We start from the raw sequence: 17,095 nt of genomic DNA, 5'->3' as shown, positions 1-17,095 counted from the left end.
TTGAATCATTGCAGTTTGTGGAACAAACTTCAGACACATTTGGTTTTATTTAGTATGGTAGGATTGGGGATACTCCATGTTGGATTCTGCAGGTACCTGTTGGGTAACCTTTTTAATCTGTAGTCAAACATATTTAGAATGGCGGTCACAGCTTTCTCTCTTCATTCATGTTATTACCTCCTGGAGTCAGTTTTAAAAATTTAGTAAGTCAATTGTAGTTTCCTCATTTCTCTATTGTAATTCTTTATCTTGCCATCAAACATCTGCAAAAAATTAACCAAACAAGACCGTTGTAGAGCAGTTGTTTTTTCTATTGTCTGGTTATACTTTGCCCCATAATGCAGTTTCCACTACTGTGAAGACACTAGATTCTCTCACTCTAGTCAGGCTGTGTTTACACTGTCCTTATCCAAAAGTCACCTGTTATCTGAAATCACAGCTCTTCAGCCCCTTGATTAAGGGGCTTGATCAGGTTACTGTAACTTCCAAGTCTGTTTCCACATTTATGATGAAACTAAGGCTTTTCCTTGCCACTTCCAATCATTTCCACTGGGAGTGGTCTGTCTTCTTTCTACCTTTTGCTCCTGGGTTCCAGTGTGGCTGTCTGGCCAATTGGATTTTGTGAACTAAGAGAACAATGATAGGAGGCCTTTCTATAATGTCATAACAGAAGTTAGCTTTTCTCAGTTACTGTGTCATATCACTTCATTTCTTTTATAACATATACAATCTGTAACTATCTTACTGTATTTGTTAGAAAGCAAATGTCGTTGAATCAGAAGGTGAGCTTCATGAATAAGCTGTCTTTTTTAATGGTTCTGCTCATTTCCTAGTATGATACTCAATACACAGTAAATAGTCAACAGGTTTGAATCAGTGAATAAAGTATCAAAAGGCAGAATAGAGGGTAGACTGTTGCATTTGAGTCACAACTCCATCTTTTACTAGCTGGTGACTTTGGGCAATTAATTTCTCTTTTCAGTTATCTTTTTAAAAGCAAAACCATTAATAGTAACTACTGAATGTAAGTATGTGATACACTTGACATACAGGTAAACTTAATAAATATTAGCTCTTTTCACTTTTACATTATATTGTATATTTAATAAGATACAGATTTGTAAAATATGACCTGCTTAAAATTTCTCCCAGGTCCTTGTATAAGTCCTCTCCTAATTTGTGAGAGGACTAATGGAGCATCTTTGAGGGTGGGTGAATAAAGGAGAGTAAAGTGCCTAGCACAGTATTCAGTAAATGATTTTATGATGTATATGACCTCATATGTACTATTAAAAACAGTTCCAAGGAAAGTTTGAAAATGCTCAGGGAGGAGGATATTGTTTGTTTATGAATATTTTGGACAAATTCTTACAAGTCTTTTCAAAGAGGCAATGACAAGGTAATGTTCACTCTCCCGAAAGAGTATGGTTGGTGATTTGCAGAATGGAGTTGAAAAGTGAGGATTTACCCTTTAGAAATGTAGCATCTATTTTTAAAAAATTTATATATATGTTTATTGGTATATTTTAAGTATAAAATACATTTACATTTATCATTAGGTGTTTGTACCAGAACGTGATGTATCTTAGTTCTTATTTTTTCTCCCATTACCTGTGCACCCTTAACCCCCTCCGCCCTTCCCTATTGACACAGAGTTTGATTCCATTTTTTTTTTCTTTCTTATAATATTTCCTTTCCCCTTCCCCTCCTGCCATCCCCAAACCCTTGGACCTTTTCTTATTGCAGATTATCAGTTACTCATTTTAATCATTTTCATCCTTTTTTTTTTTTTTTTTTTTTTTTTTCCGGTACCGGGGATCGAACTCGGGTCCTTGCGCTTGTGCAGCAGGCAGCAGAACCGCTAAGCTAAATCCCCAGCCCATTTTCATCCCTATCTACACTTTCAATTTCTCACACTAGAGAAACTATTCAGTATTTACACATGTGTGTCCTATTTATTTCACTTAAGAGTATGGCCTCAATATGCATCCATTTAGCTATAAATGTCTCTAGTTTCTCATTCTTTATGGCGGAGTAGTTCTCCATTTTATAAAAAAACCACATCTTCTTTATCTAGTTTCCAGTCGATGGGCACTTGGGCTGTTTCCAAGCTTTAGCTATTACAAACTGTGCTGCTATAAACATAGGTGCACATATATCGCTGTGGTATGATTCTTTTAATTCTTTGGGGAAGATTCCCAGTAGGGGAATAGCTGGATCAAATGGGACCTCTAGTTCTAGTTCTTTGAGGTATCTCCATATGGATTTCCACAGTGGTTGCACCAGTCTACACTCCCACCAGCAATGGAGAAGGGTTAATTTCTCTCCACACCCCCGCCAGCATTTGTTATTGGTTGATTTCTTGATAGCAGCCATTCTTTGTGGGGTGAGGTGGAATCTCAGTGTTGTTTTCATCTGCATCTCTTGAATGACCCGTGATGTTGAACATTTTTTCATAAATTTATTTGCTGTTTTTACTTCTTTGTCCGAGAAATGTCTGTTCATTTCAGATGCCCGTTTTTGAATTGGGTCTTTGAATTTGAGGGGTCTGATTTTTTTCAGTTCTTTATATATTCTAGATAGTAGACCTTTGTCTGAGCTACAGCTGCTAAATATTTCTTCCCACATTGTAGGTTGTCTCTTAGCTCTGTTGGTAGTTTCTCTTGTAGTGCAGAAGCTTTTTAATAAGATGAGATCCCAGTTGTTGATCCTTTGTGCTAGCTCCCGTGCTACTGAAGATTTGTTTATAAAGTCTTTTCCTATGCCAGTGTCATCAAGAGTTCTACCTAACTTATCTTCCAGCAAGTTTAGTGTTTTTCCGACTTAATATTTAGATCTTTAATCCACTTTGATCTTAGTTTAGTGCGTGGTGATAGGTATGGGTCTAGTTTCAATCTTTGCCAGGTTGAAATCCAGTTTTTCCAACACCATTTATTAAATAGGCTATCTTTCCTCCAATGATGGTGGTTGGCTCCTTTGTCAAAGATGATGTGGCTGAGTATGTCTGGGGTTGTTTCTCCATCTTCTAATCTGTTCCACTGATCTTTGGGTCTGTTTCTTTGCCAGCACTATACTGTTTATCACAGTAGCTTTGTAGTGTAGTTTCAAGTTGGGGATTATGATAACCCCAGCCATGTCTCTGTTGCCTAGAATTGCTTTTGCTATTCTAGGTTTCTTCTGCTTCCAAATGAATTTTTGGATTGTTTTCTCTAATTCTGTGAAGTATATTGTTGGAATTTTAATCGGCATTGCATTGAATCTATATAGTAGTTTTGGAAGTATGGCCATTTTCACTATATTGGTTCTTCCTACCCAGGAACAAGGGAAATCTTTCCATTTTCTTATATTGTCTTTGATCTCCTTTCAGAGAGCTGTAGTTTTCAGTGTAGAGGTCTTTTGCCTCCTTTGTTAGGTTGATTCCTAGATATTTCATTTTTTTTAGATGCTATTGTAAAAGGAATTATTTCCTGAATTTCTCTCTCAGTGGGCCTGCTATTTGCGTATATACGAAGGCTATTGTTTTTTGAGTGTTGACCTTGAATCCAGCTACTCTACTGAATCTGTCAATTAGGTCTAGAAGACTTTGAGTGAGTCTTTTGGATCTTCTATGTAAAGTATCATATCATCAGCAAATAATGACTGTTTCACTTCTTCCTTTCCTATCTATTCCTTTTATTTCTTTCTCTTTTCTCATTGCTATGGCTAATATTTCCAGAACTGTATTGAACAGGAGTGTTGATAGTGGGCATCCTTGTCTTGTTCCTGATTTTAGCGTGAAAGTTTTCAGTTTTTGACCATTTAGTATGATGTTGGCTGTTGGTTTTTCATAGATAGCCTTAATCAGGTTGAGATAAAGACCTTTTCCAATTTTCTGTAGCGTTTTTATCATGAATGGGTGCTGGATTTTGTCAAATGCCTTTTCTGCATCTATTGAGATGATCATATGGTTTTTGTCCTTGGTTCTGTTTAATATAGTGTATTACATTTAACACTGAAGGTCACAACTCCGTGAGCCACAACAGAGGGAAGCCACCAGGTAAGGTGAGACACTAAAGCAAAAGGGGGGAAAATAAGAAATAAAAGAACCAACAACAACAAAACATCATGACAAGGATGAGTCAATATCTCTCAATTATAACTGTCAATGTTAAGGGCCTCAATTCAACAATCAAAAGAAATAGACTGACAGAATGGATTGAGAAGCAAAACCCAGCAATATGTTGTATACAAGAAGCACACCTAACTCAAAAGGAAATCCACAGACTGAAAGTAAAAGGATGAAAAACAGTTCTCCACACAACAGGAACCCAGAAAAAAGCAGGTGTGGCAATCTTATTTGAAGAAAAAGTAGATTTCAAACCAAAACTAATTAAGTGAGACAAAGATGGTCACTACATCCTTGTGAAGGGAATAATCCAAGAGGAAGAGATGACAATCCTAAATATATATGCACCAAATACAGATGCCCCCAGCTATACAAAACATATTAATGGACATGAAAAACCAAATAAGCACTAATACAGTTGTAGTGGGGGACCTCAAAACCCCTCTATCACAAATAGACAGATCAACTGGAAAGAAAAATTAACAATGAAATTGTAGAACTGAACCAAGCTATTGAACAAATGGACTTAACAGATGTTTACAGAGTGTTCCACCCCACAAAATCAGAATACACATTCTTTTTCAGCTGCACACGGGTCATTCTGCAAAATAGATCACATGCTATCTCATAGGACATATCTAAGTAAATGTAAAAGAAAATTATCCCCTGTATATTATCAGACTATAGTGCAATAAAATTGGAGATCAATAACATAAACCACAAAGCACCCACAAACACATGGAAATTGAATAACACCCTCCTGAACAACCAATGGGTGACAGAAGAAATTAAAGAAGAAATTAGACAGTTTCTACAAGTAAATGATAATGCCAGTACAACATACAGGAATCTGTGGGACACAGTGAAAGCAGTTCTATGCAGGAAATTCATAGCAGTGAATGCCCATATTAGGACAACAGAGAGAACTCAGTAAAATAACCTAATGCAGAACCTCAAGCTCCTAGAAAAAGAAGAGCATAACAAACCCAAAGCTCATACAAGAAAGGAAATTATAAAGATCCGAGCAGAAATCAATGCATTGGCGACTAAGAGAACGATATAAAAAATGAATCAAAGAGTTGGTTTTTTGAAAGAATAAATAAAATCGATAAACCTTTAGCCAACCTTATCAAAAAAAGGAAAGAAAAGGCACAGATTCATGCAATTAAGAATGAAAAAGGTGAAGCCACAAATCCAGCAGAAGTCCAGAGTATCCTCAATACCTACTTCGAGAACCTGTATTCTAATAAAATGGAAAACACAGAAGAAATGGCCAGATTTGTAGATACATACGAATTGCCAAAATTAAATGAAGATGTAGAAATTCTAAATACCCCAGTAACAATGAGTGAAATTGAAAATGTAATATAAAACTTACCAACAAAGAAAAGCCCAGGTCCTGACGGCTTCACTGCTGAATTCTACAAGACATTTAAAGAAGAGCTAATGCCATTACTCTTTAAACTCATCAAGGAAGTCGAAAGGGAAGCAAGGTTTCCAAATTCATTCCTGGAAGCAAGTGTTACTTTGATCCCAAAACCAGGGAAAGACCCAACCGAAAAAGAAAACTACAGACCAATCTCCCTAATGAACATAGATGCAAAAATCCTCAAGATCCTGGCAAACAGAATATAGAGAGTCATCAAGAAGATCATACACCCCGACCAAGTAGGATTTATCCCAGGGATGCAAGGATGGTTCAACAACCGGAAATATAGCATCTTTGAGGGCCGGGGATTTAGCTCAGTGGTTCTGCTGCCTGCCTCCCAAGCACAAGGTCCCTAGTTTGATCCCTGGTACCAGAAAAAAAAAAACAACCCAAAACAGAAAAATACAGCATCTTTGAAATGTAGCCTTTCCCTCTGAAACTCACCTTCCATAACAAAGTTCCTGGAAATGTAGGTGTTTCTGGAACTCATCATCCTTATCAGTGTAGCTATTGCCATATTGTTTTATTTTTCATTTAAAAAAAATTTTAAATTTTATTAGTACATGTTTGGAATTCATGTAGTTTACAGTCATCTTGGGGAGTGGTTACATTTATATACCACAACTCATTTTTTATCCCCTCCTTCCTCCTCCCTCCCTATCCTCCCCTCCCTATCCTCCCTCCTCCTTCAGTTTCCTATCCCATTTTTCATTCTTGTTGATATTATTGATCTTAGCTAATGTTATGACATAATGTTTGCATTAATTGAGGTTATTAGGTTCTTGTACAGGGTATATCTTTATTCTACTTATTTCCTCTTCCCTTCCTCCTCACCTCTTGTACTTTTTCCTTTGGACCACTTCCCTGTTGCAGAGATCTGTCTCCTAGTCCCCTTCTATCCATCTTTCATAATTCTCTCTGTACTTTGCCTCACTCAAATGAGAGATACCACATGGTATTTAACCTTGTGTGTCTGGTATATTTCACTCAACATGGTATTTTCCAGGTGTATACATTTTCCCGCAAATGTCTCAAATCTGTCATTCTTTATAGCAGAGTACTGTTCCATTATAGATAGATACCACATTTTCTTTGTTGAGTCATCTGTTGATGGGTATACAGGCTATTTCCAGGATTTAGCTGTTATTAATTGTGCTGCTATAAATACTGGTACACATGTATTACTGTAGTATGATGTCTTAAGCTCTTTGGGAAAGATACCCAGCAAGGGGATTGCTGGGTCATATGGAATTTCTAATTTCTGTTCTGTGAGAAATCTCCATGCTGATTTCCATAATGGTTATACTAGTGTATGTTCCCACCGACAATGAAAAAGGGTCCTTTTCACCTCAGTCTTGCCGGCATTTGGTATTGTTTGATTTCTTAATGATTGGTATTCTTTCTGGAGTAAAGTGGAATCTTAACATTGTTTTAATTTGCATTTCTCTAATGGCCAGAGATGTTGACCATTTTTTCATATATTTGTTAATTACTAGTATTTCTTCCTCTATGAAGTGTCTGTTCATTTCTCTTGCCCATTTCTTGACTGGATCTTTAAGTTTAGGTAGTTTAAATTTTTTGAATTTTTTGTAATTTCTAGATATTAGTCCACTGTCTGAGGAATAGCTGGCAGAATTTTTTTCCTATTCTGTCTTTACTGTTTGGCTAAAAAGCTGTACAGAAGCTTTTTAGTCTGATATCCCATTTCTTTGATTCTTACTGTTATTTCTTGTGCAGTTGAGATTCTGTTTAGAAAATCTTTTCCTATACCTGTGTCGTATTTTACCTATTTTATCTTCCAGTAGGTTTAATGTTTCTGTTTTAATGTTTAGATCTTTGATCCATTTTGATTTAATTTAGTGTATGGTGAGAGATAAGGGTCCAGTTTGAATCTTCTGCACACGGATAACCAGTTTTCCTGGCACCGTTTATTGAATAGCCTGTCTTTCAGCTAACATATGCTTCTGGCCCCTTTGTTGAAGATCAAGTAGCTGAATGTGTCAGGGGAAGTTTCTGTATCCTCACTTCTGTTCGATTGACCCATGTATCTGGTTTTCTTCCAGAACCAAGCCATTTTTTATCACTATTGCTTGGTAATATAGCTTGAAGTCAGGTATTGCTATGCTTCCTGCTTTGGTCTTGTTGCCAAAAATTGCTTTTGCTATTCTGGGTCTCTCTTCTGGTTCCATGTGAATTTTAGAATTGTTTTTTGTAGACTGTAAAATATGTTATTGGTATTTTGATTGGGACTGCATTGAATCCGTATAACAATTTTGGGCGTGTGGCCATTTTGACAATATTGATTCTGCCTATCCAGGAGCAAGGGGCATCTTTCCATTTTCTGATGTCCTGTTCAGTCTCTTTCTTTAGAGTACTGTAGTTTTCTTTGTAGAGGTCTTTCACTTCCTTGCTTAGGTTAATTCCTAGGTATTTCAGTTTTCTTGAAGCTACTGTGAATGGTATTATTTTCATAATTTTCTTCTCATCCTGTTCATTGTTGCTGTACACAAATGCTAATGATTTCTGTGTGTTGATCTTATATCCTGCTCCATTTCTGAAGTTCATTATTATTTCTAAGAGTTTTTGGGTGGAGTTCTTTGGATCTTCTATGTACAGTAACGTTATCTGCAGATAATGATGATTTTAGTTCTTTTTCTTTATGTATCTTTTATTTATTCTCTTGCCTAATTTCTCTGGGTAATATTTCAAGTACTGTGTTGAATAACAGAGGTGATAGTGGACGTCCTTGTCTTGTTCCTGATTTTAGGGGAAATGCTTTTAGTTTTTCCCCATGTAGTATGATGCTGGCTGTTGATTTGTTATGTTTAGCTTTTCTTATATTCAGGTATGGTCCCTCTATACCTGTTTTCAGGTTTGATCCCCCCCCCCCTTTTTTTTCCAGGCAGGCACTGTGCTGCTGAACTACATCTCTGGCTCTTCAGGGTTTTTATCACGAAGGGGTATTGAATTTTTTAAAAAGCCTTTTCTGCATCTGTTAATATGATATGGTTTTTGGCTTTGCTTCTGTTTATATGATGTATTTATTGCATCTTTTGATTTATATATGTTGAACCATCCTTGTATCTCTGGGGTGAATGTATGTTTGATCTTTTTGATAATGTGATGCATTCTGTTTGCTAATATCTTGTTGAGAATTTTTGCATCTGTGTTCAATAGGGAGATTGGCCTATAAATTTTTTTTTTTTTTTTTTACTGGGGTCTTTTATCTGGTTTTGGGATTAGAGTGATACTGGCTTCCATAAATGAGTTTGGGAGTGCTCCAACTCTTTCATTTTCTTTGAAGAGCTTGAGGAGTATTGGTGGTAAAACACCCTTACTGGTTTTGTAGAATTCAGCAGTGAAATCATCAAATCCTGTTATTTTTTTTAAAGGTGGTAGTTTATGACTGTGTCAGTTTCATTGCTTGTTGTTGGGTTGTTAAGCATATTTATATCTTCTTGGGTTAGTTTCAGTAACTTGTATGTGTTTAGGAATCTGTCCATTTCTTTAAAATTTGCTAAATTGTTGGAATATAATTTATTTTTTTTTGGTACCGGGGATCGAAGTTGGGACCTTGCGCTTGTGAAGCAGGCGCCGGAACCACTGAGCTAAATCCCTGGGCCTAGGAATATAATTTTTGAAGTAGTTTCTATCTTCTGAGTTCCTACATTGTCTGTTGTGATTTCTCCTTTCTCATTTCTAATTGCATTGATATCTTTTCACACTTTCTCTTGGTAAGTCTGGCTAGGGGCTTATCTATTTTATTTATTCTTTCAAAGAACTAGCTCTTTGATTTGTTGGGTTTTTTTCTTTTCACTTTTTTTTTTTTTTTTTTGTACTGGAGATTGAACTCGGGTCCTTGTGCTTGTGTAGCAGGTGGTTAAACCACTGAGCTAAATCCCTGGCCCCATTTTCACTGTTTTTAAAATCTCAATTTCATTGATTTCTGCTCTCTATAATTTCCCTCCTCTATTTCAGTTTGGGGCTTGTTTATTGTTTCTCATGTATCTTAAGATTTCTCATAAGGTTGTCCATTTGAGCTTGCTCCGTTTTCCTAATGTGAGCATTAATTGTGATGAATTTTTTTCTTAGAACTACTTTTATAGTGTCCCAGAGGTTTCAATGAGTTGTACCGGCATTGTCATTAACGTCCAAAAAATTTTAAATTTCTTCTGTGACCCATTGGTTGTTTAGGAGTATATTACTAATTTTCCAGGAGCTTTTTTTTTTTTACCATCTGAAAATTCTTCTGTCATTGATTTCTATTTTCATTGCACAGTGGTCTGATATGAGGCAATTTTTATTTTATGTTTACTTAAGCAGGCTTTGAGGATTAGTATGTGATTTTGGAAAGAGTACCACATGCTGCTAAAAAGAATGTATTCTCTGTTGTAGAGGGGTAGAATACTCTGTATATATCCATGAAGTCCGTATGTTCAAGGCTGTAGTTCAGCTCTGAAATTTTTTTGTTGTTTGTTTAATTGATTTATCGCTTTGGGAGAACGGGGTCTTAAAATCTTTTACTATGATTGTGTTAATGTTTATTTGATCTTTTAATTTCAGCAGTTTTTGTTTTATGGCGATAGGAGGTCCAGTATTTGGTGCATGTTACACCCAGTGAGAGAGAACCAACCAGAGACCGACATTAAACCCACAGAGGAGTTTATTACCGGCCGGGACCCCAGCCGAGCATACGACTCTAGCCTCGACTGGGGGTTGACAAACATGTTTTATACACCTTTGAGGCCAACTGTTTCTAGGCCCCCCTATAGGATAGAACTAGTAAAGCAAGCAAAAGGTACAGAAGCGGAACGTCCTGCTGTTAGAACATTTGTAAAACAATAGTTGATTGTTATTTCCAGAGAGACTTTCTAAGGGGAGGAAGTGTTTAAGCTTCCTCCTTCTGAGTTCATCTAAAGGGCAGGCAGGTGGGTCAAGCAGCAATATGGAGTCTGTCTTGCTAACTAGGGTCCTTCAGTGCATATATGTTTATCAGTGTTATCTCTTCTTGTTGGATTGTTCCCTTAAATAGTATATAGTGATGTTCTTTGTCTCTTCTAATCAGTTTTAAATTAAAGTTTACCATGTCTGATATTAGAATTGCTACCCCTGGTTGTTTTTGTGGTCCTAGTGCATGAAATGTTTTCTGTTTTCTAGTTTTTAGTCTATGAATATCTTTTTGGATTGATTAGATGAGTTTCTTGAATGTAGCAGGTTGTTGGATTCTATTTTTGGTCCAGTCTGCCAGTCTGTGTCTTTTAATTGGAGAACTGAGGCTGTTAACATTGAGAGATATTACTGTGTTGTGTTAGTTATTTACTGTCACTGCCTTCTTTATCTATTGGTGTGTCATTTGTTTTTCTTTTCCTGATTTTGATCGAACTAAGGACCTTGTGCTTTCAAGGTAGGCTGCTGCATCTTTTCCTGATTTTCGTTGTTGCTGTTTATCCATTGGCCTCAGTAGTTTCCTCTGCTTTTATCTATGTTGGATTCGTTGTTTCTGTTGACAGTATTCTTAACTCTTTAGAGCTGGTTTAGCACTCATTTAACTTCTGAGGTGGTCTTTTTCATGGGAAAACCTTTTCTCTCCATCTATTTTGAAGGATAGCTTTGTCAGGTAAGTTACTCTGGGTTGGGAGTTACTTGCTGTTAGGGCTTGAAATGCTTCACTCCAAGCTTTTCTGGCCTTTAGAATTTGTACTGAGAAGTCTGCTGTGATTTATATGTGGTTTTTTTGTTTTGTTTTGTTTTTCTCTGGCTGCCTTTAAAATTTTTTCTTCTGGATATCTGGGAATTTAATAAGTATATGTCTTGGTGAACTTTTCCTTTCATTATATTTATTGTTTCGTGTTCTATAAGGGTTGCTTATTTGTATTTTAAACTATTTTCTTGGGATTCTTGCCTTTGAGCAGCCACGGTTCAGTTTCGCTGCTGTCCAGACCTGGCTCGGCCATGGTACCACCTCCAGCAGTCCTGCCATTGCTTGCCTGTCCACCCAAATGTCCCCGTCCTATTGTGAGGGTGCCCCAGATGGAAGGAACCACCAGCCTGTCAGCACCCGCTGTTCTTGAGGTGGTGGTGGTGGTGGTGGTGGTGGTGGTGGTGGTTGTCATGGTCATCGTGGTCATTGTCTCCGCCACTGCCTGGGGCATGGCCAATTACGTCCATGTTCCATCCCTGCTTGCTGAAGGTGCCCAAGCTGAATGGCATGGTTTGTGATCAAGAGGAGCAGTGCTGGCCAGGGATTTAGCTCAGTGGTTTCGCTGCCTGCTGCGCAAGTGCAAGGACCTGAGTTCGATCCCTGGTACAAAAAAAAAAAAGAAAAGAGGAGCAGTGCTGCCAGGAGGGGCCCCTGAGTATCCTGCAACACCTGGACCACACTGGAACCCCCAGGAGGTGACTCTGCAGCTCTTCACAGATGAAATCACAAATAAACTTATTGGCTTATTGTTACTTGGTAATACCATGGAAGACATAGTCGTGGTAAGAATTTATAGCAATAATACTGAGTTGTTGGTCGATGGAGATGAAGAGGTAAAGAGTTCTATTAGAGTGTCACAAGCTCATGGCTGTGCATTGAAACTCTACTGTACCTTCAATAATGGACTATGCTATGAGTTCATATAGGGAGAAGCATTGAATCCAAAGTATGTCTGGAACTCAGCTATTTTCAGATTGGGTCTAACTGTGTTGCCCAGGCTGGCATTCAACTGAGGAGCCTCCTGCTTCAGCCTCCCAAATATTTGAGACTACAGACATGTGCCACCATACCGAACTGTTTGCTCTTTTGTGTCAAATTTTTTGTGGTCTTCAGGCCTGCCTGCCTGCCTTCCTTCCTTTATATATTGTCTTTGCCGTAGTTGAGAAATACTTAAATAACGGGATTAAGAATGAAAAGATTCAGGGCCAGGGATTTAGCTAAGTGGTTCTGCCACCTGCCTTGCAAGTGCAAGGGAGTTTGATCCCTGGTACCAAAAAAAAGAAAAAGATTCATAAATTGGACCACAGGAAAAGCAGGGGTTAGATTCAGATACAAAAGAATATATTTTATAAGGTTGCTAGAGAAGGGCCACATGAATTTCCTTGCAAATAAAAGCAGAGAGAAAAACAATGTCCAGAAGCTTCATCCCACTTTAATATCTTTCTTTCCACTGAAAAATACCTGCTTGCCCACAGCTTAGGATCTGCAAAATGCACACAAGCCCAAGAGTTTCAGTGTCCATTTGCACTTTCACAATCAGATGGCAGCAAAGGCATCAACATCAAAAGCTGTTGAATCTTGGTATTCTCTTCTTGTGTATGCAAGATACAGGCAACATTGTCCAGCTATGGCTTGGGTGTGAAGCTACCAGAAACATACAGGAAGGCCATTGAACATTACTTCAATTTTCCATGGTACTTCCTTCATGCATATCTTCCCTGATGTTTTTATAAGGCGATATCACCTAGCCTCCCAGGATTCCCAGTGAGGTTACCTATGTGTTACAGAAGGTCTGGGCAGCATCCACATGGCAGCAGTAGGATCCAGCAGCCACAAGGAAAGACTAAGCTTTGTTCAAAGAGAAGGAGATGAGAAGTCAAAGGGAGAGGTAGAACTCAACCTGAGCAATGTTGAAGTCATGGAGGAGCTCTGCCAATACTTTGCAAAAACTAAGAGGGACAAATTAAAATGACAGCCCCTGGGCATGAAGTGTCTAGATCACTGCTATTATTATATGAATGCCAACCAGTACTGTGCTACAGCATCCTCTAGTCAGTGGAGCCTCAGTGAGCCCCACTAGGCCAAGATTAAGTGGTTAAAAGACCTAGGCTATGGAGGCTGCATGCTGCTGCCCTTTGATAAGCATTGTGACAGAAGTAGACCGAGCTGGTCATTCTGAAGTTCTGATCCCTAGCATAATGCTCCCTGGGAATCCTTTCTGAGCAGGATCATCTCTTCATCTCTTCTGTACATGCTCTCAAAAAGAGGCTATATAGTAAGCACACTCACCAGGGGGTAAAGACTGTATTGGAAATTGGCAGGCCTTAATCCTATTACCAATATAATAAATGTTTTCTAGACATAAAAACATAATTTTGTATATATTACTTTTTTTTTTTTTTTTTTTTTGGTAATACTGGAAATTGATCCCAGGGCCTTGCACATGCTAGGCAAGCACTTTGCCACTGAGCTGTATCCCAACCCCTTATTATGAGATAGGGTCTCAGCAGGCTAGCTTTGAACTTGTGATCTTCCTACCTTAGCTTTTGAGTAGCTTGGATTCCAGGTTGTGCCAAGGTACATTGGGTTTTGATGTTGTCAATAATAGTGTTTTTGCCTGGAGGTATAAGGCAGAAAAAAATGTCCAAAAGATTTAAGAACAAAGTTCCCTAAGGCTCATATTTGTTTAGTAGTCTTAACTGCCTTAGTAAATATCATGTTTTCATATACATAATATACATATGAGATATATTGATAGAGAAAATTTAAACTATAGGTTAGTTATTAAGGTAGCTGAAGTAGAATAAGTAATACATTCCTTTAAGATTTACCTTCCCCGTAACTCTTATTGTTTAAGGTGATGGCCCTGAACCTTTGACCTGTAACCTAGCTGTAGATAACATTTAACCTGGAGAAAAGTGAAGTAGAAAGGTTTGGGTAGTTTACAATGTATGTGTTTTAGGCGCCATCTGTTTGTTATATGTCTGTGACTATAACCATTAGCAGCACCTAGTTGTAAAAGAGAAACAGAAATTTTACTAAGACCACCAGGAATGAGGTAATGGCTAAAAGAAGATATAAAAGGAAATGTTAAAGCCAAGGATGGGGCGGACATTGATCAGAGGAGTTTCTGGCGGTCCTGCCTGCTTGCTAGTAAAGGCTTTGTTTTTTTACCCAACTTCTGTGTCTCTGTACATTTCTTTCCGCGATTCCGGAACCATATATATATACACACACACACACATATACATATGTATACATACATATACATGCATACATACATATACATATATATATAATTTTACATTTGATCTTAGCCAAAAGTCTGAGAAGCGATGTATATATATAGAATTTTATATATCTCTCCTTTTTTGTTTAATTGCATTAGCTAGGACTTCTAGTACAATGTAGGGAGCGATTGGTGAAAGGGGAGGTATCCTTGCATGTTATGCTCTTAGAATATATTGTCTAAGTAGGAAAGCACCTTGTTTCCTATCATGTAGGATGTAGATATTCTTTATCATTGTGCATGAAGGAGGGTTTTTTTATAGATGTTCTGTATCAAGGTGAGGAAATTTCCCTTCCATTCCTAGTTTACTGAGGTTTTTTCATGATTAATTGGTGTTTAATTTTGTGAAAGACTTTTTCTGTACTGATTAGTAATTTGTGTGATTTTTTTTTTTCTTTATTGATGTGATGGTTACAATAACTATCAAATGTTTAACCAGTCTTGCATAACTGGGATAATTCTACTTGGTCATGTTTTGTTATGGTTTGTGTTTAGATGCCCCCCCAAAGCCTCTTGCAGATGAGGGGGGACTTTCTTTTTCAGAAGTAGTTGAATCTGGAGTGTGTGATGCTGGGGTTAAGAGTGTGATTACTAAACCACTATATGTGAGTAAATAGTTTGACACTGCCTTAATCCTGGTAGCCTGAATAAGATAAAAAGGGCAGAAAGATGATGTTAAACTCCCCCTTGTTGCCTTTGCTACCTTGTAAGTGCCATGTTGTTTCTCTTCTGTGATGTTTGTTTGCCATCTTAGTCTTGGAGCCAGCCATTATGGACTGAAACCTCTATGGACTGTAAGCCAAAAAAACCCCTTCCCTCTTAACTTTGGGTGTCGGGTATTTTGTCTCATCCATGAGAGAAAAGTAACTAACACATGATGTATAATTTTTTTTATACACTGTTGGATTTGATTTCTTAATATTTTGTTAGTAATAAAATATGGATTTGATTTAATATGTTAGTAAATAAAATAAAAATTATTTAAAGTAAGTAATCGTAAATAAGTGTAAGATTACAATTTTTTGGTTTATAAAGTTTACTGATTGAAAATAAAGTGCTATAATCAGGTTTTTTTAAAAAAAAAATCCTTTTTCTTATATTTGGGAAATTTCTTTCCATAATTTCTGTGAGCATGTTACTGAATCCACCTGCACTATCTGCTAGTTTTCCTCTCTGATTAGCCTTAGGTTGGACTTCTTGTTGTCATCTAGTAGTTGCTGGATTGTCTTCTCTTGTCTTATTTTCTTTTTGGCTTCTTTGAGCTCTTCATTCTTTTTTTTTGGTACTGGGAATCAAACTCGGGTCCATAGCTTGCAAGGCAGGCATTGGAACCACTGAGCTAAATCCCCGGCCCTTGAGCTCTTCATTCTAATTTACTATTTTGTCCTTAACATCGGATAGTCTTGTCTTCACATTGGTCATTTCTACAGTGTATGAATTCTATACAGTTTTTTATTTCAGGAATTTCTGTCTGACATCTCTTTGAGGATTCATATCCTTGTTGAATCTGTCATTCAAATTTTGAACTATTTTGGTTAGCTCGTCCAGTTTTTTACCTATTTCCCCAAAATTCACCGTGGATGTATTAAGTGAAATTGTTGTGAACTTTTGGCTCATTTTCTTTCAACTCATCTATTTTCTTCATCCCTTCTAAGAACTTTTCATAGATTTCTGCTACCTTGTATTTGTTTGTGACTCCTTGCTCTGCCTTGGGTAAGGGGCTTCAAAGTTCTGTTTCCTTCTACATTCTCCTACTTGTATCTGTTTGTTATCTTTTTTTAAAGGTTGTATATGGCCCCCTCTTTTTTCCTCTCCTTTTTTGGTGGTGGTGGGGTTTACTGCATGTTGGGGACTAGAGAAGCAAGGAGAGTTTGTGGCTTATATGAAGATTTTTTTTTTTTTTTTGTACCGGAGATCGAACCCGGGTCCTTGTGCTTGTGAGGCAGGTGGCAGAACCACTATATGAAGATTTTTAGTAGGCTGTTGCCTCCCTGTAAGTAATTTTCAACTTTGTAGGTCCAGTGCTAGTATTTACTCGTTTTGTTATTTAAGTGATTTCAACTCAGTCCTTATGTTTTGCCAAAAGAATTGCTTCTGTTTATAACAGTATCCACAGATTCAGTCTTGCAACCCTTCTATATGATAGTCCTTGCAGGCACTCTTCCCTCCTTTGTCTATTCTCTGTGGAGGATGACAATTTATTACTTGTGGTTGCTCTGCCATGAGGTAGGTAGGGTGAGGTGGAGAGAATGGAAAGTGGTTTGGATGAGGAGTGTTAGACACTAGGGGGGTTTGAAGGAGTAGTGGTAGATGAGAAGAAGAGGTTGATGTGGGGTCTGACTTTATTGGGGATCTTTTAGTCAAGTTGAAGGGTTTGTGTTGAGAGTTCTCAGAGGGTATTTTGTGGGGGCAAGAATGAGATTTGGGATGAAGAGACCGTATAGAGAGCTGAGATGAGGGAGAGAATCTAAATACCTGTTAAATCAGAGCCTAAGAAAGAACAAGTATACAACCTAATATATACATGAAACCATAAATGAACATAATAGAACCCCATGTTACTAAATAAAT

At 37.5% G+C, this 17,095-nt stretch overlaps 1 protein-coding gene across 1 annotated transcript in view; it reads left to right on the top strand.

Annotated features, from left to right (window-relative positions):
• The window catches only part of Metap1 (methionyl aminopeptidase 1), an 84,631-nt gene that overhangs the window by 2,611 nt on the left and 64,925 nt on the right, over positions 1 to 17,095 (top strand). The gene's annotated exons all lie outside the window — the stretch shown is intronic.

Source organism: Heterocephalus glaber, unplaced genomic scaffold (assembly GCF_053883595.1).
Source record: "Heterocephalus glaber isolate CG9 unplaced genomic scaffold, H.glaber_assembly_v1.0 deba00001454, whole genome shotgun sequence".
Classification (NCBI taxonomy): Eukaryota; Metazoa; Chordata; class Mammalia; order Rodentia; family Bathyergidae; genus Heterocephalus; species Heterocephalus glaber.
This window is presented reverse-complemented; position numbering and strand designations above follow the sequence as displayed.